Source organism: Miniopterus natalensis, chromosome 19 (genome assembly GCF_054644295.1).
Source record: "Miniopterus natalensis isolate mMinNat1 chromosome 19, mMinNat1.hap1, whole genome shotgun sequence".
NCBI lineage: Eukaryota > Metazoa > Chordata > Mammalia > Chiroptera > Miniopteridae > Miniopterus > Miniopterus natalensis.
The window spans coordinates 38413801-38439030 of record NC_142099.1 but is presented as its reverse complement, the minus strand read 5'-3'; positions in this window follow the sequence as shown (position 1 = coordinate 38439030).

The window sequence follows — 25230 nt, the reverse complement described above, 5'->3', positions numbered from 1 at the left end:
ATCCAGATATGTCTCTGGCTTGATATATTTCTATATAATATATGTGTACAGACACACGCATGTTGTTACAAAAAATGGAAATACCCTATATGTGGTGTGTAGTTTCCTCTTTTCCCTAAATAGAGTGAGAATATTTCCACATACCATTCACCCCACCACAGGTACCAACCAGCTCATCTCTTTCACCATCATCACGAATCAAACGACCTTCTGATTGGATTAATTTCCACATGCCCTGTCTGGTTCTCTTGATTTGTCTGTTTATACACAAGCATGAAAGAGTTTTAATAACCATATCTTTTAATAATTAATAGCTTTGGTCGGTACCCCCATCTCTTTTTCAGAAATTTCTCATACAAGCCTGAGAATCAGCTTGCTTTTCCCACCCATACACAATAATCTTAAAGCATTTCTTCTGAAACTGCAATAAAATTTCAGATTATTGAAGAGATAATTGACATATTTACAATAATAGTATTTCTATATGAAAGAGTACCTCTTTCTATTTATTCAAGATTTAGTTATGTCCTAGATGGGGGGGCTATAGTTCTCCCGGTACGTATTCTGAGCACCCTTAGTAAGCCTAACCTGCAATATATTGTCATTTTTGTTGCTGCTGTCAATGACGTCTCTTCTTCCAGGTGATCTTAGTGAGCAAGGAGGACTCTAATTTGGGGTGTTATTTTGCATCCTGAGGTTTTTACCTACAGACCCATATCTCTATGTCACAGCAATTTTTCTTCTCCTTTCCAAGTTTTATGCCTTTTATTTCTTTCTCATGTCTCATTTATTGGCAAGTACATCTAGATTCTAAAACACTGTTTAATAACAATAAACATAATTGGCACAGAAAAATGTGACTGGTGTGTTTTCATTAAACCTAATGTTGGCTCTTAATTTAGATACATGAATGAAGAGAGGGGGAGAGAGAGGTTCTTTTTGAAAGTCATTCTCTTCATCACTACTTAATGACATTTCACCAACTGCTTCTTTGTTGCCTATGAAGATTAATCCTATATTTTAAAAATATCTTGTATTTTTATTGTTAGATTTGCTAACAGTGAACCCACCCCATACCCCTAGGAGGAGCCTACCTTGGTCAAGGTCACTGTCTTAGACGCGCCTTTTACTCCGCCCACAGCTGGCCTTTCCTTTTTCATTAGTTTCTAGAGTAGCTTATTCCAAGTATGCTTGTCCTGTTAACATTTATGTGCGGGACACGTGTGTTTGCTCTTAATTTCATCCTGCTGTTTTAAGGTCTCCCGCCCGGCTCTCACTTCCCACAAGCTGCCCAGTGTCTGTTGTGATGTGACTCCCGGTAATTTGGGGTTTGTTGTGTCCTTGCTCCAGTGGTGAGCTCCACAGCTCGAGGCCGTGCCCTCAGACCCCGATGTCTTGAGTTGCAATCTTCAGACACAAGACCGGGGGAGTGTGCGCCAACACCGCCACCCCGCACGCCGCTCCTCCCTCCAGGGAGCTCAGCCCGGGCCTGGCCGCCTTCGCGTCGGGCCTCTGCTAAAGCCCACGACTCGGTTCCTCACTGTGAACGTTGCCTGTTCACAGCTCTGCTTTGAAGGAAACCTACTTATTTCTACAATCTTCCTCCCTCTCCTCCCACGACTTCAAAATTTTGGAGACTTTCTTAGATGTTTCCTTCAACCTTATGATTCCCTCAATAGCTTGGCCGCCGTCTGTGCTAATTTACAATCTTCGCCATATCTCCTGTTTCCAGGAATTCTCTTGATTGTCCAAGTGTCTGAAAAGTTTTCAGCTTCATTTTCAAAGTCTCATGGCTGCCGATTTCTAGACTTGTTTTCATGCATAATATGCTTTTCTTGACAAAATTGAAATGGCTCCTATGTTTTTACAGATTCTTATAAAGCCTCACATCCCTGGGACTCCGCAGACATCGTCCCCTGGCGGCGAGGCGCGGCCTGGGCCAGTCCGACGCTCCTCCGAGTCTTTGAGCAGCGGTGCGGGTGTCCGCGGGCCTCCCTTTGTCACTGACATACAATATCTTCACTGGGCTGTGCCTTCGTGTTTAGAATTGTGTTATCTTGAGACACGCAGTAAACCCAGTGTTTCGTCTACTTCGTGATTTTTTCTATTATAACTGAATATTTTAATGTTGGTCCTTTTATCTTCCTGAGACACCAGTGATGGGCCCGCTGGGCCTCGGTGTGAATTCCACATCTGCTGGTTCTCCGTTGCTCGTTTCCATCCACGGGTGTTTCTGTTCTCAGTCTCTGCCCCACGCCCTGCGCTCCGGCTTGGGAGTCTCTACTGTCCTTTTGGGCTGCTATGGATGTGATTTCATTTATGAAATTTCCCCCTTTTGTTTGATTCCTGAACTCTGCCAGCTCAATTTCCATTACATTCCGTTATCTTATTTCTTCTGCAAGCCCCGGTATCCATTCTTTGAACTCCTGTGTCAGGAGGTCATTTCTATTTTATTTCTTGATTTCCTGGGGTTGTGCTGACCCACGGTTGCCATCCGCCTCATGCTGTAACTGGTACACCTTACACTCTGCGACTTGCTTTGTTTTCCATTCCCCTTCCTTGCAGTGTCTGCCAGAGGCTATGATTAATTTTTTTTGTTATTACGCTGAATGTTGACCATTTCTTCACGCAGTTACTTATTTCATGATGTGCCATGTATGAGGGGCAGCCACAGGAAATGCGAAGGTGGCATCTTCAGGCTCCGTTCCACACAAATAAGTGGAACAACAACTAGATCTCTCTCTCTCAATTTAATGAATTTAATAAAATTATTAAAAGAAATTCAATATCAGATTCAAGAGATTAAATATTGAAGCCCTCAGATCCACTTCATCTGCACTCTCTCCATCAAATTCATACTTCATAAGCTGCAATCACGTATTTTTAATGTATAATTATTTCATTTTTTCTATCTCTGGATGCTTTTATTTTTTGGAAATAAGTGATGGTTTAATTTGGCTATATGTGGACATGTGATCCTATAAATGGTTGTACTGCTCTTTTGAGACTGGTGGGTTAGTTACTATGACATTTCATGTTGGAATTGGGAAGATTTGTAAATTGGGCCCCGCGTCTACGATCATTTATTTACGGCGCTCAAGGCTCTGGTAAGATAGCCGCCTTATGCCCAATAGCTTGTTCTCAGCAACCTACAAGCACCCAAAGCTGAGCTTGTTTGGGAGACGGACCACCCCTGACTGGGTGACCCTGCTGCCGCATGAACTCGCTGGGCCTCCTCACTTATTAATAAGCATCATTTCCAAGCAACCGAGATGTATTGAGCTGGGAGTCCCTCCGTGCGAGAGGGTCCAGAAATAGCTTTGACTTTTCCTTTTTTTAATTTACCTTGTGGGGCTGTGGGGAATGAGCAATCCTTTACTCTGTCAATATCTCCGGCTCCAGCACCACCTGAAGCGAGGCGGGGAGGGGGCGCGGGCCGGAGCGCGGTGGAGAAGATGGAAGATCTTTGACACAGAAGAGGGTCCGCGGGCGGACTCTGCCGGGCTGAAATGTCAGAAGCAGCCACCGAGAAACAACTGAGTCATCAGATTTTTTGACATTGACAAGACTGCACCACATGCTGTACCCGTGACTTCTAATAGCTACCAACTGCTGCACCCTGGACGAAGACAGTTTCCTTCATTAATATTAATTCCTTTTATCCTTGCCATTCAACAAATACATACTAGTATGCATTTTGTTGGTGTGTGTTTTTTTCTACTTCGCTTATTTTTTCTTATTTTATGTTTTCCCCTTACAATTTATCCCCTGTGTGTCTCAATATTCTCATCAAGTCATTATTTTTAATCCAATGTGGACTATTTAGGAAAGCAAAAGAAATAATGCATTAAAAAGTACTGTGAAAAATAGAAAATAATACAAATACATGCTATTTCTTTAAATATGTCTTCATTGATTTCAGAGAGAGGAAGGGAGAGGGAGAGAGAGATAGAAACATCAATGATGAGAGAGTCATTGATCGGCTGCCTCCTGAACACCCCACACTGGGGATCGAGCCCACAACCTGGGCACGTGCCCTGACTGGGAATCAAACTGCGATCTCTTGGATCCCAGGTCGATGCTCAACCGCTGAGCCACACCGGGCCGGGCTATGCTATTTCTTTAAACAGAGTCACAAAATTGATGGGATATCACATATAGTACAGATTCTAGTATAGTATCAGTTACTTATCTTTTAAAACATAGAACAGGGTCCTCCTAGACCTGCGCGTCCCACAAGCAGCCAGCGGCTGCTGAGCCCTTGGTTTACAGCAGGTGTGACTAGGCAGTTAGATCTGACTTCCTTTAATTTTTATTTTAATTTAAACCCCTGAAGCAGTGTAAAATTTTTCTGTGAAACACAATTTCATTGGCAAGGCAGGACGACATGTCCTTGAAGCCACCACAGACTGAGCATCCAAACGGACAGGTGCTAAGGTGAATGTAAACAAGAGCTCGAGAGCGCAGCAGAGGTGAGGCGGCTCCGAGTAACCTTCACCCCGGTCACGCTCTGTGGTCTGAGTGGGCCACCCAAAGGCACCAGGTTCTAAAGCCCAGAACTTGCTCATGTCACGCTGTTTGGGAAAAGGGCCTTTACAGATGTGCTTAAAGATTCTGGGATAAGCAGGTGCTTGGGGACTACCCGGGAGGGCTGTAGAGGCCATCATGTGTCCTCATTAGTGAGAGGTGGAGGGAGGTCTGGGCATAAACAAAAGAGGAGGCAGAGTGACCAAGGTCAGAGGCTGCCACGACGTGGCACCAGCCAGTGAGTTCTGCAGCCACCAGAGACGGACGGACAGGAAGGGATTCTCCGGCACAGTCCTGGAGGTGGCCCTGCTGACACCGAGATTCTGACGTCAACCTCCGGCCTCGGGAGGAGAGAGAATACATTTCTCCTGTGCGCGTCCACCAAGTCTGTGGCGATTTGTTGCAGCAGCCCCAGGAAGCCTAATGCCCCTATTGAGATTATTCTATGTTGGTCATATTAACTGTAACATCAAAACTTGTCAGTTGTTCCTTTTCATTTTGTTTTTTAGTGACTATTGGAAATTGGAGTTTACTCGTGGAGCTCTCAGCGAATGCCGCTGGACAGAGCTGTGCTCGGGGGCACTGACAGGACGGGTCACGGCCCTGACACCTCCTCATTGGCGGCAGATCCCGAGGGTCCTGGAAAGAGAAAGTGTCTCCGTCAGGAAGTGACTCCAACAGGTGCCGGCTGGGTGCCCGGAACCCCGCCCACCGGGCGCGTTCCCTCCGCTTGTGAAACGGAGGCGCGGCCAGCACGTGCCAAGGGAGGCTTCTCCGTGGGCGACCTGTGGTCTCTGCTATTTGGAGTAAGGTCCTCCACACACTTCTTTAGGGCTCACCCCAAAAAAGGGGTTCCCCTTCCCTTCCCTCCCCTCCCTCCTGTTCTCCCTCCTGTCCTTCCTCCTTCCCTTCCCTTCCCTTCCCTTCCCTTCCCTTCCCTTCCCTTCCCTTCCCTTCCCTTCCCTTCCCTTCCCTTCCCTTCCCTTCCCTTCCCTTCCCTTCCCTTCCCTTCCCTTCCCTTCCCTTCCCTTCCCTTCCCTTCCCTTCCCTCCCCTCCCCTCCCCTCCCCTCCCCTCCCCTCCCCTCCCCTCCCTCCCTCCCTCCCTCCCTCCCTCCCTCCCTCCCTCCCTCCCTCTTTCTTTCTTTCTTTCTTTCTTTCTTTCTTTCTTTCTTTCTTTCTTTCTTTCTTTCTTTCTTTCTTTCTTTCTTTCTTTCCTTCTCTCTCTCTCTCTCTCTCTCTCTCTCTCTCTCTCTCTCTCTCTCTCTCTCTCTCTTTCTCTCTCTCTCTTTCTTTCTTTCTTTCCTTTCCCTCCAAAGCCTTCTTTTCATGACAGTGCAGACTGTACAAAAGGAGCTGTTCCTTCTGCGGTTAAAAGACAAGAACGCGGGACAGGGCACCCGCGTGGCCGGTGAAGGCGGAGGCGGCGGGTACACGCGCACAGGGCCCACGCCCGGGGCCGCGCTGGTTTACCCTCCCACACGCCCTGCAGGCGGAGACCATCTCTCTAAGCTGTTAACATGTGTTTAAGCCTTTGCACAGCACTGGTCTCTTCAAAGGGGGCCACAAATATTAACTGGTTTCTTGCTGCCCTTTTGGACCTCCCCATAAGGCGGAGATGGGGGCTGGAGCGAGGGGCGGGAGTGGTTCCCCCTCTCCCGGCCTGGCCTTTCTGGGCGCCGGCCCGCAGGCCAGAGCGATCGCAGGCAGCGCACTGTGCCGAGGACGTTTGGGGCCAATAAGCTCCAGCGTTGCTCTGCAGCCACGGCCCGCACGAGGTGCAGACAGCGCAGTGCTGACGGGCTGGGTTTGTCCGCCTCGGCCCGTCCCTGGCAGACGGTGCTGGTCCGCTTGCTCCGCTGAGCCCCTGGAGGCAGCCTGCCGGCCCCTCCGCGACGCCTGAGGCCGTGGCCTGCAGCGGGGAGGCGGGGCTGGGCCTGTTCCCTGGAAGCACCGCAGGTTTGGGGAGGGCACCGTCCGTCTTCACAGTGATGGAGGTCCTTTCTGAAGCGCCCAGCAGAGCTGAGCTCGGCCTCGGCCTGGGCACCTCTGACGTGTCTGCCGTCTCTGTAGCAGCAGGGCCATCCTGATGCCCCTTCAGATAGCCCCTCGCCCCTCACTCAAACCCTGACTCCCTCTGCTCCCCGAGTCCGTGAAGTGCCCATTTACAGCCACTCTCCTTCCCACTCCCAGAGCTGCTCGCCTCCGGCCCCAGGGCTCGTCAGGCTGACGGACAGCGGCTTCCCCAGACCCGCGGCTCGGGCCCTCTGCCGTCCAGGAAACCCCACAAGAGGGATTTCCTCGAGAGAGGCTCCGTGGGGGGCACTCCTCCCTGCTTGCGGACCCGCTCAGTGTCATCACACCCTCATCAGCAGCCACCTGTAACCACGCTGTTCTCGCAGGCCTGGGCCCCGCACAGGCCCCCAGGCTTCCTGTCAGTCACCGTGGCTGTGCTGCGGAGGTCGGTGACACTAGGAACGTCACATCGCACTACGGCAAGGGCAGGACCTTCCCGTTTGAACAAGCACAAGGCGGGCAGAGCTGCACAGGCCGGGAAGGGCCCTCGGGCCGCGCAGTCTGGGGAAAGGCGTTCGCCCCCCACCCTGAGAGGCGAGCGGGGCCCCGGAGCCCGGGACCTCCCTTGTTTCACAAGTCTTCGGGGATTTAAGCCATTCAGATACCAACCCTTGGTTAGCAGATACCTGCCTGTGACTGAGGAAGAGTGGAGAATGCCAGGGACATACAGCAAAGCAATGGCTCTGGGGCCTGAAAGCAGGGGGTCGAGGCCCAAGTCAGCGGCGGGCCCGTGGGCCTTTCTCAGCCTGTGGTAAAGCTCTGAGGGGCACTTAGCATTCCCTTCTCGGCCTCACGGGTCCTCACCCTCAAGTGCCTGAAAGGGGCCTTTTCCATGTAAGATGCCCAAGAAATGGTTAATGAAGAATAAATGGAAAAATAATGAAGGGAAGAAAAGTGAGAAATAAAGTAACATGGGGGAGGGTAAAGGGAGGGAGGGAGAGAGGGGAGGGGAAGGGAGGAGGGAGGGATCCAGGGAAGAGGGAGGGGAGAAGGGAGAGAGGAGGGGAAGGAAAGGAGGGGGGAGGGGAGGGGCATGAAGAAACAAGGGGGGTCCCAGGCTCACCTTCCTTCCCGCTTCGCCGTGCTATAGAAAGAGCAGTCTGTGGCCGTAAAGCGCACACTGGAGGAAGGACTGGAATCAGAAGCACAGGTTAGGTCCAGGCTAAAAGGACTGGAGGGTAAGGGGCAGTTGGCTTGGGCCAGGCCAAGACCACCGTCTTCAACCAGAGACATAGCAGGAGAGTGCAAAAGTAGTTTGGAGAGAGGAAAGTGAACCCACCAAGCTCACAGTTTCAAGGCTAGGGAGTGAGAGGAAAGCTGCTTTTTATTTGAGGGAGAAATAAATTAAAACGACTTCAACGTTAGGTGCCTGAATTCAGTGAGGACAGTGCAAGGTCCCAGGAGAAACGTGAGAGGGTGTCTGCAGGTCAGCGAACTCTTCAGGAGGAGAGCACTGAACTAGAGACACAGCTTCTTATCCGGGTCCGATGGAGACGCTGAGATCCCAAGGCTGAGGCATGCAAAAGACAGGAGAACGGACTGACAGGTAAACTAGACTTTGGGAATTTCCAAAACTAGGGCAGAGACTGAGTTTTACTCATCACTGTATCCCCAGCACCTGGACGAACATCTGGTATATAGAAGACAATAAATATATTTAATGCACAAATAAGCAAATGATGCTATGGAAGGGGCAGGACCCACTCTGAGGATACGTGAGAGGCCCTAGGAAGGCGGGACTCCAGCTTTATTCAACACTCTCGAGATGCTTGGTTTCCATCCGGAGACCCTGAGTCATCAGGAGAAGCGAGGACCAGGACTCTGACCCTGAAGCAGGCCCCTGGCTGATCCGGCCGCAGAAGGCCCGGGGAGCCCGAACAGGAGAGTACTGGGATGAGAAGGATCATGCGACGCGAACCCTGAATGAGTGAATTTTGAATGAACCCACAATAGTTACTGAAAGGCATGCATCGTGGGCCTCGGGCGGGGACCCCTGCACCCTGACAGCGTCCTAGCCCTTTCTCCAGCCCTTCCAGACCAGGGAGAACTGTGGGGCTCAGACACCCCTGAGCCTGGGGTCTGCACTGAACATCCTTTGTCCACTGATGACCACGGTCAATTGGTACTGCAGTGGGCTGGGGAAGTCTCGCGGCCCCCCTGATTGACCCCACTAACTCACATATTAGTCCATCAGCCAACCAACCTAAGCCGCCAGGGAAATGGGAGGTGAAAGAAATGACACGGGTGAAAGAAGGCAGATTTTTTTTAAAGTATTGTCTGGAATTTGTAGCGAATGAAGTGACTCCTGCGCTTTGTTCAATGTTCTTTTTTTATTCCCAAACTGTGGTTAAAATCTTATTTCCAATCAATGCAAAAATCAGCTTGTTAGGACATTAGGTTGGATGGCCACTCCAACGCTCAGCAGCACCTCGGGGATCAGCTGCAGGACTCCTTCAGTTCGCAGGCGGGAAGGGAGGGTGGCAGACAGGCTGGTGCTGGGTAGATCTCAGGATCCCAAGGTCTAGGCCACTACTGTCCTGTATTTTGACTAAAAGACATTAGCAATATGGATTACATTTCAAATTCTAAGGACGCAGTTCCTTGTCAAGCAGGCCTGGAAGGACAGACCCATGGTGACCGCCAGGAAGAGGGATCAGGAATTTCATTTCCCCTTCATGACGCTGCCTACGTTCTCAGGTGAGGATATAATATCTTACACTCATGTGCTTTTTATTTTATGTAGAGCTGTTCTGGAATGGCAGGTGGTGGCCCTGGGGACGGGTCTGTGGTGTTTATCCCACGATTCTCTGTACCCTGTGGATTCAAGAGCAGCACAGTGTTGGGATGAGCTGAGGTTTCAGTGTCGCCCCGGGGCCTCACTTTATAGGGGAGACAGAGGCTAACATCGCCCGGCAAGGGAGATGAGCAGCAGTGGGGACGTCAGGCCAACCATCCTGATTTGCCCAGGACTCGGGAATTGCCTGGGAAGCGAGGCTTTCAGGGTAAAACCAGAACAGTCTGTCAATGGGGTCGGCTGACCACCCTGAGAAACAGACACAGGAAGGCTGAGTTTCATTCAAGGTCACACAGCAAGTCAGTGGGTGACCTGGGCTGGAACCCAAACTGCTAGTGGCCAGTTCTGGGCCTTTCCAATACACTGCAGTGACTGCTAGGCTTTGAAACACAGAATTTGACACATCCTGTGATCTCAGGTGCTTAAGGCAAATGGCAGCGGAGCGATTCTGTTCCGCTCGTTCTCTGTCCCCTGACTTCTTGCATCGCGGCTCTCTCACCATCAGCCCGGCAGGTGGCCCGGCGCACGGACCCAGGCCAGCTGGCCTGTCTGTACCTTCCCCGCTCGGGCTACCTCGCAGCAAACACCACAGGCCCACCCAAGTTCACACACAGAAGACCCTGCAATAGTAACATTTATCTTATACACATTCCATTTATCTTTGGCAGAAAGCTTCAGACCCAAACTATCTTAAGTGATCTCAGAAAGACAGTGATAAGTACCTTCCCCATCATTACGGCCACATTTGATCACAGTGGTGATGGCCCTAATGGTGGCATAGCCCCCATCAAGCCCACTTAACGTGGCTCATTTTCCAAGCCACTCGATGCCTTGTGACAGTCCGGCTGGGCCGTATGAAGAGATCGCTTAACCCCGGGGATCTGAGGGAGACCGAGAGAGCCTGGCAGTCAGAGGCGAGACGGAGGACGGTGGGAAGGGAAGGGAAGGGAAGGGAAGGGAAGGAGAGACCATTGATTTTATGACAAGGGGCAGAGCCACTGTCAAAAGTGAGCGGGGCAAATGGAAGGAGGTTTCAATTAGCTGTTTGACTGAAAGTCCGACCAAGTCGAGATACCCTGGCTTCTGGCTGTCGCTGGTTGTTTATTGTTGTTTTTAAATGCGTGTGCTTACTCAAGGAATCTAAAACCAGACTCTCTATGAGCTATTAAAATCATTAAAGGAGACGCAGAACGGTTTTGATAAGAGAGTGTTTACGATGCCGCTGTGCCTGGACGGAGACACGGCCGGAGGGTGAGCGGGGCCCATGCACCCATCACTCAGAGGCCGCAGGAGCCTGGCCTTTCCTGCCTCACCACAGCCTGTCTGCAGTGGCTTAGCAGGCGGCGAACTTCTTATCAGGGCTCACGGTTTCTGGAGGTGATGGCTTTGTATGTGGTGGGTGAGCAGAGAAGATGACTGGGAGGAAAACCAGTCACACTCCCCTTTCTGCACCTCTCGCTTGCCCCGCAGGGCTAGGAGCTGGGGCTGCCCGAGAGCTCTCAGGCTGAGACGGGGGGAGTCGGTGATGACACTCGTATTAACACAGCCACCGGCCCCGGGGCGCCTGGCTCAGAACCCACTCCTGCCTTTCCTGGGTGTACAACTTGGATTAAGACTTTCTGTCTCTATGCTTCAGCTTCTTTGTAAGCAAACTGGAATAATAGACCCTATTCCATAGTAAAATTTAAATAATTCATGTGGTGTGTTCAGAGCAGTGCCTACCACACAGTAAATCCTCTGTAAATGTGATTATGATTATAATTAATACATAGAACATACATACAAAGGTGGGAAAAGGGAGGCTTACAGTTGTTCTGTAATAACCCAATAATTAATAAATAATAATACAAGAGTAACTCTGTGTTTTGCTTACTCACAGCTGTAGCCCTATTTTGCCCACCTGTATTTTTGAGCTTAATTTTCTGAGCATAGTTCTTACTGAATTAATTCTCTTCTCATTCATCTCAAAATGTAAGTCTTGCCCATGAGGAACGGCTGGAACAACTGGGGAAGGAGGAATCCTGGGGAGAGACCCGCAAATGACGTGGCCAGCGACCATCTCTCAAACACCACCAAAGAGCATCCCCCGCTGACATGCCAGGTACCCACACGGTCCAGTGGGTCAGCGCACAGGCCCAGGGGCGCCAGGGGACACCAGGGGACAGAGGGAGGCTGTGCCTGGAGCAGCGGCAGGAAGTCTTACTGACGGAGGCTGATCCAGCTGAAGCTCCAAAGCGACAGTGGCCGTTTCTCTAAAATGCCACCTGGCCGCTTGCTGACTGGTCAGCGACGCTGGGTCCCACATACCCTGAAAGGCCAGGGACTCATCCCACACGGTTCGCCTTCCTGTTCACAGAGGCCATCGGCTCCGGGCCAGCAGGGCGGGCCCTGACCGTGGAGGCCACGGCGTGTCCCAGGCCACACCGCCCAGCAGCAGGCTGGCCGAGGGTGGCAGGGCGGCCGAGGGGAGTTACGGCCGCAGCTCTGTGGAGGGCTGGCGTGCCCGTGCCACCTGTTGCTGTAAATAAAGGTTTGATTGGAGCCCAGCCGTCCTCACCTGCTCACATGTTGCCCAGGCTGCTTTCACAAACTGGGCAGATTTGAGTTGTCGCTGAAACCATATGGCTCACAAGTTCTAGACTAATTATGATCTGGCTCTTTACAGAAAAAGGTGCCCAACTCTGTTCTCAGAGACACACGGCCATCGCCCAGGACACAGTGCATGCTGCGGCCCCAGGAGAAAGGCTGCGGGGCTCAGGAACCGGGGAGCCTGGGCTGGAGTAGTCTCCGAATCACACCCAGTAATTTCCTGACTAGCGGTCGCGTCCCTGCACCCTGGGCTATGGGTCTGGTCCTGAAAGCGGGACGCTGTGACCAGGGCCTTGTGTCCACAGAATTACAAATCACTGTACGGACAAGTGCATCCCGGTGATCAGAAATCGAATGTCCCGGAGAGACGAATAAATGGATCACTCTGCAGAGAAGGACCTGCTCCCGGGAGGAATGCTGTCTCGACCTGCCCAGCAGCCCCACGCAAGGATGGATCGGAGCCACAAACTGACACCTGGCTCTGTGCCGGGCTCGGCTGAGGCCCGCTCACGGGCGACGTCTGCATCTCTGCCCCCGCCCCGAGGAGCGACGTCAGCCATGGCCAGGGAATCTACAGGAAGAAAATTCACAAACACGACAAATCAGGACTTTTCCTCAGACAGCTTGTTGTTAAACATTTATCAGCACAACATTGGGGCACTCTGGTGGGCAGCACGCCCAGGTAACCCACTGCCAAGGGTGGGCCGGGCAGGCCTGGCACAGTTTCCCTTCCTCTGCCCTGTCCTGCTTGCACCCCTCTTCACAGGTATGGATCCCCAGGGAGCATGTTCAGTTCCATCTCCTGTCTGCTTCCAGATTCCACGTTCCAGCCTACCACATAGAGTTTACAGTGTAAATACGATTACTAACCTTGGTGTGCACTCAGCACTTGATGTTGAAAACTCTGTGTGGAGTTTAAATGACATTATGTATAGTGATGCTCTGAGCCAGGCTTCGGGACACCTCAGTGACGGAACTTTAATTTTCGACACCCTAAGAACACCAAATGACAAGCAAAGAAGAGCTTTGTTAAAGGTAGAAACTCCTGCATTATTTCTGAAGGGCATGTCCACGTGGAAATAAGGTCTGGGAGGGAACCCCCGAGGGAGACGGGTGCAGTACAATGGAAGATCCATGACTAATGTCTTCATGGGAAAGAGTCTGATGGAAATCCTCCCAGTATTAGTGCATCACCTCCACACTCAAAAATAGCTGCAACAAGGCCTCTCAACCACAGTTTAGGATCTTAAAATACGAGGCAATCACTCGCTCGTGTGGCCTACACCATATCCAATTAAATAGTGGATAAAAACTCCCTGAGGCTCTTACGCCTGAAAGCATCCTCTCTCATGGGCTCCGTCAGTCATTCCTGGTGGTTGGTGGGGTGACAGGGGACATGCTGATGCCAAAAGGAGCCAGTTCCAATTAGAGATGTTCCAGCGAATCAAGGGGGAAAAGCCAGGGCCAGGACTCCAGGTCCAACATCTGCTAAAGGTGTCCTAATGCTAGACGAATGAGGTCCACAGTAACACACTACAAACACACACACACACACACACGCACACAAGGGCACACACAGCATGCAAGCACATGCACACATGCCCACATGCACACTGAAAACCGTTGCTTCAGGATCCTTCCAGACACTTCCTCTAGACCTTGTATTATTATGTATGTTTTCGTGGCCTTCCCATGTGCTCACATACGATCTTCAGGCATCTCTCGGGCTTTCTAAGCTGCCCTTGCCCTTGTGCCCATCCCAGAAATCTGTGTCTGCCATGCCCTGCCCAGGGGTTAGACTTTTGCTTTGCCCAGCAGGTTAAGGCCGCTGCACCCACTTCCACCCTCACTTCCAAATCCATGTCAGGCTGTGTTCCAGCCTCCCTCACCCTCCTCTCTATCCTAGCGCCCCAGAGAAAGGGGACCAGGCTGTCACCAACTCTCAATGGCTTTGGGGAAAGGAAAGATGGCACCACTCCTGGAACAAATGAGAAAGTTATATTTCTAACAAGTCCTGGAATTATACCCATGAGAATGACAGTGGAGCTGATTCTGGGGGTAAAACCATCATAGTGAAGATCCAATCACATCCCCAAAGGGCTGAGCCCAGCAGGGAGGCCACACATCAAGCATGGCCTCTGAAGGGTCAGCATGGAGTCAGAAAAGTGGACAGAAAGCACAGTGCTGAAGAGGAGACAGGGGGACAGAGGCAGGGGATGCAGGAGGCAGGGACCGACATGGAGCTTTGGGTGGAAGGGACGTGCTTAGGGAGAGAGTGAGCCAGAACTGTTCTGATTTGCGCGTTGCGGGCCCTGCGCAGCACTGTCGCAGGGATCCAGAGTAGACCTACATTGCTGTTCAAGGTTCTGGAGGCAGACCATCACTTCCTTGAATGGGGCCGTAAGTTTGCCACAGTCGCTTTGCTAGAAGAATCATCAAATGCCATATTCTTTCCTAGGCACAAAACAAACCCAAGTGGGAACTTAAGAACTGACAGAGATTGTTTTATGCTTTTTTATATTACGTTCTGCACTTTGTCTCGGTTTCAGGCCTTGGAATGTATCCCCCATGCGTAAGGAGGAACTACTATACTTCACTTTTTGTGCCAGATTTAATCCTGCAAAAAGCTGCAATTATCACTTGGTGTAGTTTTTTAAGCCTATGAATGTAATGAATTGCATTTACCCGTTTAGCATTATTCAGGCACCAGAATTTCCCATCCCAGATCCAGCCCATCAAAATCTCAGAAGAGGGATTCTCAGGAATATGTGTTTTTAAATAGTCACAGGGGAGAGTCTGGTCACTGACAGGTACCTGACAGTTCCTAGTTAGATGTGCTAAGATCTGGGATTACCTTTCTGGACTGAAGCATTTTGGGAGAGTTGGTTGCCCAGGGACCTAGTTAAATTTGATGATTTACAACAGAACCAAGATAGTAACGGACAAAAGATTTGGATGGAGCTGTAAAAATTAATGTAGACACATGCACACCTGTAGTTGCTGTCTCAGGTGCCGAGCCTTGTTAGTAAATATGTATGAGTGTTTATTGAAGGATATAAACTGGAGGGTAGGCACCCTGGCCGTTGGAGTAAGTGAGCCTGCTAAGGATGAATTATGCACCGTCCCTTTTTCATTCCTTCTTTCCTTGGTCCCTCTTTTGCCGTTTTCTAGGAATGCATCCCGTAATTTGGAGGTAATAAAATGTGACTGCTTGGGAAACACGTTTGCATGTGGCTGCCATTGCAGCCCAGGGCACTCTCCCTTCCCCCGGGCTCCCTCACCTCCCACCGCCCCAGCACAGCACTGATGAGATGTGACAACGGCAAACACAAGTGCATTTCCCAGAGATTTGCCGCATCCAAAAGGAAAGCTCCGAGGGAAAGGGCAATAGAAAGGGGGACTCGTGAAGGAAGAAAGGTCTTAAGCCGATCATTTGCAAATGTCAGCTCCATTCTTGGGGACTCCAGAGACTGTTAAGCAAACTGGTTTCTAATGAATACAGCGAGAGCCATTTGAATCCTCTAGACCCGAGCCAGTCACAAGTAACAGGCCACCCGTCTATCTTCCATTAGCCGCTCGGGCGGCCTGGGCCTCCCTGCGCCTTTTCCATCTCAGCTTCAAGTGGCCCAAGCTACGGGTGTCAGCACGATTCAACAGGTAAATAATGGCAGACGATTAATACATTGTCCCCTTTATGTTGTAGAACTGCCATTGCGCTATAATGTATATACTATATATTACATATTATAGAGCTGCCATTGCTCTATGATATATATACTATATATTACATATTATAGAGCTGCCATTGCTCTATTATTTATACTATAATATTAAATATTATAGAACTGCCATTGCTCTAAAATATATATACTATAATATTACATAATATAGAACTGCCATTGCTCTATGATATATATACTGTAATATTACATATTATGGAACTGCCATTGCTCTATGATATATATACTATAATATTATATAACTCCTATGTGCTCTATAGAATGTATACTATAATACTACATAACTGCTATGTACTCTATAATATATATACACTACACTATTACATATTATATGACTGCTATGTACTCTATAGTATATACACTATAATATTATATAACTCCTACGTGTTCTATAATATATGTACTATAACACTATATAACTGCTATGTGCTCTGTGGTATATACATTATAATATATATACCATAACACTATGTAACTGCTATGTGCTCTATTAATATATATATACTATAACACCATATAACTGCTGTGTACTCTATAATATATATACTATAGCACCATATAACTGCTGTGTGCTCTGTGGCACATACTCTGTAATATACATGCTGTCCCACCATGGAACCGCTGTGTGCTCTGTAGTATCTAACTGTAGTGCTCTGGAACCGCTGTGTGCCCTCCAGCACTGTGTGCGGCGGTGCAGAGCGCTATGTTCGTTGCTCCCCCCCCCCCCCCCGAGCATGGGTTTGCGTGCGCAGCCAGCCCTCCCTTCTGATCCACACCGGCAGGGCAGCCAGGGCTGGAGGCCGCAGCCTTTATTCGGCCACCCTTCGGCCACCCCTCACCCTCTCAGCCTCAGGTCCTACACCTGCAGGGACGAGATAAAACTTACCCAAACATTTGCTGAAAGAGGGAAAGGTAAGGCTGTGTTTGCAAAGTGTAATGTAGTGTAAAAGTGTGAGTGAGTGTAGTCCCTGGTGTAGTCCCTTCTGCGGCTCTGAGTCGGTTTCCTGCCTCGCTGGGTTCTGGCTGGGGCACAGTCCGTAGCACATTCCCTCCTCAGCGTCCCTCGGCTGAGCCGCGGCCAGCCACTCCCTCGGTGGCGGCTTCAGTCACAAATCATCTTGTCCTTCTAGTCTCTGCTCTTGACCGTATCTGATCCTGAGGGGTCCGCTGAGCAAGAATATTAAACAGGCCGCAGTGCTCACTGGATTCTCCATCACCTCTTCCAAGGACATGACGCCACGGGTCCAGTCCACTGCACTCCTCCTGTGGGAATGCTGGTTCCCCCGGATCTCCCCAAAACAGAAGCCATAACAATTCCGGGACCAAAAACCCAGTGCAGAAGGGGCGACTTTCGTTTTATTTTTGTTCTAGATTTTTTTTGGTAAATTTATCTTTATTGTTGAAAGTATTACAGATGTCCCCTTTTCCCCCCCATTTATCCCCTCCACCCCTCATCCACCCCACCCCCAAGTCTTCACCGAACTATTGCCTGTGTCCATGGGTTATGCATATAAGCATAAGTTCTTTGATTAGTCTCTCCCCACCCACCCACCCACCCCCACCTCCCCCTGAGATCCCTCAGTCTGTCCCATGCTTCTATATCTCTGGGTCTATTTTGTTCATCAGTTTATTTTGTTCTTTAGACTCCACATATGAGTGAGATCATGTGATGTTTGTTTTTCTCTGCCTGGCTTATTTCACTCAGCATAATACTCTCCAGGTCCCTCCATGCTGTCCCAGAGGGTACGAGGTCCTTCCTTACAGCTGCGTAGTGTCCATGGTGTGAATGTCCCACAGCTTTTCACCCCCTCACCTACTGAGGGGCACTTGGGCTGCTTCCAGATCTTAGCTATTGTAAACTGTGCTGCTGTGAACATAGGGGTGCATATATTCTTTCTGATTAATGTTTCGGGATCCTTAGGATACATTCCTAAGAGTGGAATCACTGGGTCAAAAGGCAGCTCCATTTTTAATTTTTTGAGGAACGTCCACACTGTTTTCCACAGTGGCTGCCCCAGTCTGCATTCCCACCAGCAGTGCACCAGGTTCCCCTTTCCCCACACCCTCACCAGCAGGTGTGGTTTGTTGATTTGTTGGTGGAGCCATTCTGACAGGTGAGAGGTGACACCTCATTGTGGTTTCAATTTGCATCTCTGATGATTAGTGATGTGGAGCATTTTCTCATGTGTCTCTTGGCATCTGTGTGTCCTCTTTGGAGAAGTGCCTATTCAGGTCCTTTGCCCATTTCTTATTTGGGTTGTTTGTCTTTCTCTTGCTGAGTACTACGAGTTCCTTATGCATTTTTTAAATTAACCCATTAGATGTAAAAGGGAAATGTTTTCCGGTACAGTGGTTCTCTTTTCATTTTGAGGCTGGTTTCCTTTGCTGCACAGAAACTTTCTAGTTTGATGTCGTCCCATTTGTTTATTTTTTCCTTTGTTTCTCTTGCCCTAGGAGATGTAACTGAAAATTCCACTACATGGGACGTCTGAGATTTTGTTGCCAATGTTTTCTTCTAGGATTTTTATGGTTTCATGACTTACATTTAAGTCCTTTAACCACTTTGCGTTTACTCTTGTGTGTAGTGTAAGGTGGTGGTCCAGTTCCATTTTTTTGCGTGCCCCTGTCCAGTTTTCCCAGTAGAAGGGACTGTCTTTACTCCATCGCATGCTCTTGCCTCCTTTGTCAAATATTAATTGAGAGTTAAGGTTTGGGTCGATTTCTGGGGTCTCAGTTCTGTTCCATGATCTATATGCCTGTCCTGGGCCCGTACCCAGCTGTTTTGCTGACATAGAGAGGATTACTCTCCTGAGTATTTCTACACCAAATGCATCCCATCGAGGTAACTCTGAAAGGAGTGTTTAAATCATCATCTGTTTGTTGTTTTTAATCATCATAATAACAGGAGGGATTTGCTCTGGAGCCCAGCCCATGGTTGGTCCCAGGCTCTGGAAAAGGGGTGATGCCACAGCAGCTCCCTGAGGTGTGATGTGGACGCCGCGCCCCGCGCTCCTGGGCAGGAGGGGCCGTGGGCGTGGCCTCATTGCTCACAGGCGCTGTGTCTCCCGCGGGCAGTCACTTCTCCATGTGACCCGCACGCAGCACAGCCCGCCCGCTCTCTCTGAAGCTTCCTCAGTGTCCCTCAAAGAGAAACGACAAGACAAACCCATGAAGAATAACGACTTCTGCAGCCAAAGCAAGAAGTCAGAGGGGACTGTGGGGTGGCCCGCACGTGGCTGCCTTCCTTTCTCGTGGCTCTCTCGTGTTTGCTCGAGAGGACAAGTAGATCTCTTTGTCCTGGTGGAAACCTGGGCTGGGCCATGGACTTTCTGGTCCTTCCTGCTGGTTATTGACAGTCCCTTAAACCAAACATGGTTAATGTGGTCTGTACATTCCATGGTCACTGTAAGTTGCCAAATACAGTCCCGATTCAGAAGTGAGAACACCCAGCCCAACACCTGGCACAGCACACGCTTCCGCTTCCCTGGCTCAGCTGGAACCACGTGAGGCCAGTCTCCATGGAGGGGACGCGGCCTGTTTCTTCTCTCCCTCCCCAAACCTACTCCCCAACTTGCCAGGTGCAGTTATTAATCCCTAGGGAGTAGAGCCTGGACCCAGAGAGAAGAAAGCAGGGCAGAGATGTTGGCTCGGTGGTGACTGTGGCCTGAGGCTGCTGTGACCACACAGGAAGACAGCCCTCTTCTTGCCTCGGGACCATCCACCGTGACACCTCAGAATAAGCGGCTGCCTCCACCACCCAGCTCTCTGTTTTCCCCTGTGCTCCATCCTTTTAATCTGAGTGCCTCTCGTCTACTGAAACAGTCAGGACCTGTCCACGGGAGGGTGGCCGTGTCTTAGCAATGCCTCTGCCGAGCTGTTCCCTTCATTTCAAACAGTCCACTCCCCCATCTCCTGCAAGGCAGACCCGAGCGCTCTGCACACCGCGCACTCTCTTACGCTACAGCCGCTGGAACATAGTGGAGTTTTACGCTTCAGAGCTGCCTACATGCACAGGTGGAGAACGAACTCCTGAAATCCCCTCATAACCATGATTCAGACAGTCGCTCAACACAGAATATTAAACGTTAATTGTGTGCCAGGAACTAGACACAGAGATGCGTCCTGTAAGGACCTTGTGTAACACAGCTTGCATTGGTTTTCTATGGATGCCCTAACATTTCCACAAGCTAGTGGCTCAAAACAGTGTGGAGTGGTCCTTATAGAGTTCCAGGGATTAGTCACCCCAACAGCTCTCACCAGGCTGACACTAAGGTGTGGGTGGGGCTTCGTCCCTTCCCGAAGCTCCAGGGCAGAACATGCATCCTGGCCTTTTCAGCCTCCAGAGGTGCCTGGGCTCCTTGGCTTGTGGCCCTTCCTTCACTAGAACCACCAATGGTGTGTCTAGGCTCACACTGCATCACTCTGACCTTCTTCCACCATCACATCTTAATTTTTCTGCCCCCTTCCTCTACTTTGAAGGACCCCTGCTATTGCATCAGGCCCACTTGCATAATCCAGGATAATCTCCTTATTTTAAGATCGGTTGATTAACAGTTTTAATTCCCCAAAGGCATGAGATGTAGCACATTCCAAGTTCTAGGCCTTGGAATGTGGGCATCTCCTACCAACCACGAGACAGTCTGTCATAAGTGAGTAGAGTGAAATACTTAGTGATGTAAAAGAAGTCCATGTAGAGGAAAGCAGAGGAGAGCAGGAAAGCCTAAAAGGATTCTGCGGCCACTTCTGCTGGCAGAAGCCAGTTACCACTCCGAAATGTGATGTCATTGGAATTAGGGCCCTTCAAATGGTGTAGCTTCTCACCAGGCTAATGAGAGAGAGTGACATCAGAAGGGAGTAACTGGAGCAGAGGACAGAAGGAGTAAAAGTGCTTATTCATGGAATAGCAGGAATTTTAACCACATGCAGTAGTGTGGCGAATCAAGATTTAGAGCCAGGGAAGCCAGTGGGCCACGTCGGGGAAGGACTTCAGAACACAGAGAATCTGGAACTTCACCCTAAAAAGTCTAGCACTTGAGGGTGTTTGGCAACAAATCAGAATGATAAGGGTGGTGTTTTAAGACAGTGACCTTAACCAGGCACGGTGTGGATGTGGAGGTAAGGATCCAGCGGTCCTTGAGTTGGGAAATGAGAGCCCGATGCAGGGATTTGCAGTGAGGTCGGAGAAAATAGTTGGATGGAAAAAGATGAGTAGAATTTGCCAGACTGATTGGATTTATCGAGGGAAAGGCAGGAAATCTCCCAGGGTGACAGGGGATTGTTTTGAGTGACAGACCAGGAAGATCCAGGGATGGGAGATGGTAAGAAGGACAGAGTCGAGTTCTACTTGAGGTATATTTATTCTAAGCAACTTGCAAGAAATCCCATGATGGTTTCCAGGTTTCCAGGAGGCTGTTAGTTGTGTTGACCTGGAAATAAGACAAAGGTGGGCTAGAAATTTTGATATGAGACACCATTATATAGATGTTCATTGAAGCTATGAAAATGGTTGGGTATAAACTGAGAAGGAAAGTTGACTAAGAACAGAATCCTAGGTGTTCCCAGTGTTCACTGGGTGAGTAGAATAAGAGGACCTAGCTCAGGAAACCAAGGACACTGAGAAGTGTGAGCAGAAAACTGTTGGGGACGTCCAAGGAGGAGAGGTTTTAAGAAGGGAACGATCAACAGAGTCAAGTATTAGAAGGAGGCCAAGGAGGGAGATGGGGAATCATGGCTGCAGGACTGGTGACGAGGACAGTGCTGAAGTCTGCTGGTGTCACGGAGGGGATGGACCTGGAATGTTCTGCCGAGAGCTGAAGGATAAAGTGGGGTTAGGACATTTGGACTACGCCATCAAGACTATCAGCTTTCAAGGATGAGTCAGCCATAATTAGAATCAAAAGAGATTCATTTAGTTTTGTTTTGTTTTTCAGATAAAACAATATAAGAATTTCAAATCTTTGCTCCTCCATGAGATTCTTTACAACTGCTACACAAAACATTGTGTGCCTCTTTCTCTGACCTCCCATAACACAGCTGCAGCACTGGGAACCCCCAATAACCAGACAGCATCCTGTTCCTTGGTACCCTCCTGCCTGGCCCACAGAAGGAGCTCAACAGACACTTTTTCAATGAATGTGTGAATGAATGTGTGAATGAATGAATGAATGGATTGATAAATGTGTGAATGAATGGATAGATGGATGAATGTGTGAATGAATGAACAGATGGACTAATGTGTGGATGGATGGATGGATGGATGGATGGATGGATGGATGGATGGATGGATGGATGGATGGATGGATGGATGGACGGACGGATGGATGAATGTGTGAATCAATGGATGGGTGGATGGATGAATGTGTGAATGAATAAACAGATGGGTGACTGTGTGAATGAATGAACATATGGATGGATGGATGGATGGATGGATGGATGGATGGATGGATGGATGGATGGATGGATGGATGGATGGATGGGCAGATGGATTAATGTGTGAATGAATGGATGAACGTGTGGGTGGATGGATGGATGGATGGATGGATGGATGGATGGATGGATGGATGGATGGATGGATGGATGGATGTGTGGATGGATGGATGGATGGATGGATGGATGGATGGATGGATGGATGGATGGATGGATGAAAATCTGTCAACTAGATTGACCACATTTTGGAACACAAAAATGCTCATATATGCTGATTGAAAAATAGATTTCAAAGATGCCATTTGGTTACTGGACACCAAAAAATATAATACCTGGGCAGTATTCAATATATTTCTTTATAACCAACACACAATACTGGCAGGACATTTCCCACGTAGGGGATTTAATTTTCATTATCATGCTCTCTTTATGGCTCACACCACCCCTTCTAATAAGTAAGTGAGGCAAGAGTCCTGCAGAGAAGATTCTTCGGGGAGAGTCTCACTCCGCTGCAGATTCCACCCCTCACTCCCCTGCCCCAGCCCAGGGGTGAGCAGCTGCTTCCCTCTGAGTTCTGGTGGGAGCCTCTCACAGGAGGGGCTGGGACCTGCTTCATGGGAGGGGCAGGAGGCTCTCCTTGCAGCTGCCACTTATCAAGTTTTCAGCTTGAAACAGCCAATACGCCAGGCCCCATATTTGGGGCAGATGTGTGAATCCCAATACCTTATAAGGCCACCTTCACACCCTTCCCTGAGACACCTGTCAGCCTCTGTCACTCTTTGCTCTGGAGACAGCTGGCCTCAGGCTTCTATCTCAGATATGCAGCCTCTTGGCTGCACCCTGGAAAGGGAGCATGACTTCTCTCTCTCTGAGATCCCTCATGCTCACCTGGGTTTCTATTCTCTACCTGCCCCAGCCTAAGGGGCCTGTGCCTACAGGGGACACAGGTGGGGCCCAGAGGACAGTCAACTGCCCCTGCTCAGTTCTCCAGCCTCCAGGGGAGACAAAAGCCTCCATCCCATCCTAGGAAGAGTTTACATCCCTTCCCCAGGCAGCGGGAGCAGGACACTAACCAGGAGTCTCTACCCACTATTATGCCCAAACCCTGACGAGTTGTGTCTGCTACAAAATCGACATGGCTTTGTTCTCTCCATGTGGTCCCCACCCTGAGAAAGGTCGCAGAATGGCAGTGCCTCTGCCTGGATGGCGGGGAAGGCAAGGCAAGGGAAGGGCCTTCCCTTAGCATCTGGGCACTCCAAGACGTCACAGGTCACAGGGGCCCTGTGGTGGTGGTGTGGGGCCAGCGGGTAAGGCTCCGGCTTTGGTCTGGCTCCTGGAGGCCCTCCAAACACAGAAAGACATTTCCCAATGCCCAATCCCTTCAGTGGAGGTCCCGCCTCATTGGTCGGTAATCAAGTAACCGAGACGCTGTGCCTGGGCCAGAGCTGGCACCTGCAGCAGAGGTCATGGTCACGGGCGTTGGGGTGTCTGGAACACCTTTCCCTGCCCCCCTTCCTTGTCTTCCCATCCCTGAGAGTCACTTTAATGTATTTAAACTGAATGAAGAAAATGGATACCCTGTGTCCTGTTTTAAGGCAACGGTGGGCCTCGCAGGGCAGTGCTGGTGCGCAGACCGACCCTCTCTGCTGCGCCCACCTCCCTCTGCCCCGTCAGATTGTCGGGGAAATTCCAGGCCAAGCTCCAAAGGCACCTCCACCGCCTGACCGCCTGACCTAACTGTTCTAATGGCCTTCCCGAGCTCCCGCTCAAGGCCAGAGACAGTGCAGCCCTCTGGCCCCTGGCCAGTAATTCACGGTCCTCCGTCAAAGTCCCGGGCAGGCCTCCCGCCCCGCAAGCCCTCTCCTGGCGCTCTCTCCCTCACCCCGTCGGAAGCAGCTTGATCACCTGCCAACCCGTATTGATTTTTGCTTCCCAATCTCCAGGCTGGATGGAGGGAAAAGATTAAAAACAGTTTGTCAGTTTGAAGTTGAATAAGAATTCGGCACTAGGGACATCGCAGAAATGTGAGGAGGTGGCAGGGGTGGTGCGGGGTGTGGGCAGCCAAGGCCAAAGCCACTCCTAAGGGAGTTTAACCCTTTATGCCAACCAGCCCAGAATGCTCTGGAGGGAAATGCACCGTGGTCTTGCCCACTTCCCGTATGAGTTTCATGTGCTTGGACCCCTCCCGATGTCCTGAGCCCTCAGTATCAGCTCAGGTTTGACTGGGGATGTCCCAGGCCATCTGCAGCCCACCAGGTCCCTATGTATCCTATGGGGTCACCTGGTGGTCACCAAGAGGGAGTGTCCAGATTTTGGTAGTTCTTGGGTTGTGGGGTCCAGGCCCTGCCCCCTGCACTCCGCCCTCACCTCTGTTAACATTCACAGAGCAGGGCCGCGCTGTCCTTGTCAAGACAGAGTGGGGAGACCAGGGACATTCACCCTTCAAAAAAATGAGCATCGTTGACTCACGAAGGATCTGCTCGGCTCCTTTGTCAGCTACAGCAGTGACAAATGCTCACTAGCATCTGCAGAAGCTGAGGGGCCCTGCTAGAACATCCGCACACACAGGGCTCAAGCCCGGCAGGGTCTGGGGTCCGGGGGTGAGCAGTGAGCGGCACAGCCAGGCAAATGTCATCCTGTTAACGTGGAGCCGGAAGGAGTGCTGGCCTGACGGGCTTGCCCACTCTGCGCACTCCATGGTGGCACTAATCCAGTATCTTCTCCTTCATCCAAGTGTCTGCTTGTGTAAAATGCATCCAAGCCCAGCAACGCTCTGCAGGCGAGACTCCAGGAGCGTGACAGGAGACTCTGCCTCATCCACTGAGCCCAGCCCAGGGCAGGATCGGATGACACAGTCTGCACACAGGCCCTGGCAGTGGACCCAGCATAAAATCTGAAGTGCGCACTGAGCAAGATGCGACGGCCCCTGGAAACAGAGGCTCAGCTGCCGGACGGAGCAACGGCGCCCAGGGGAGGCAGCCCCAGTCCTGACTCCCTCTCCACTGACTGGCTGAAAACGTCTCTGCTGCTGAAATAGGGTCTCGCTTTCCTTACGCTCGCCCAGCACACTTGTCTGAAGC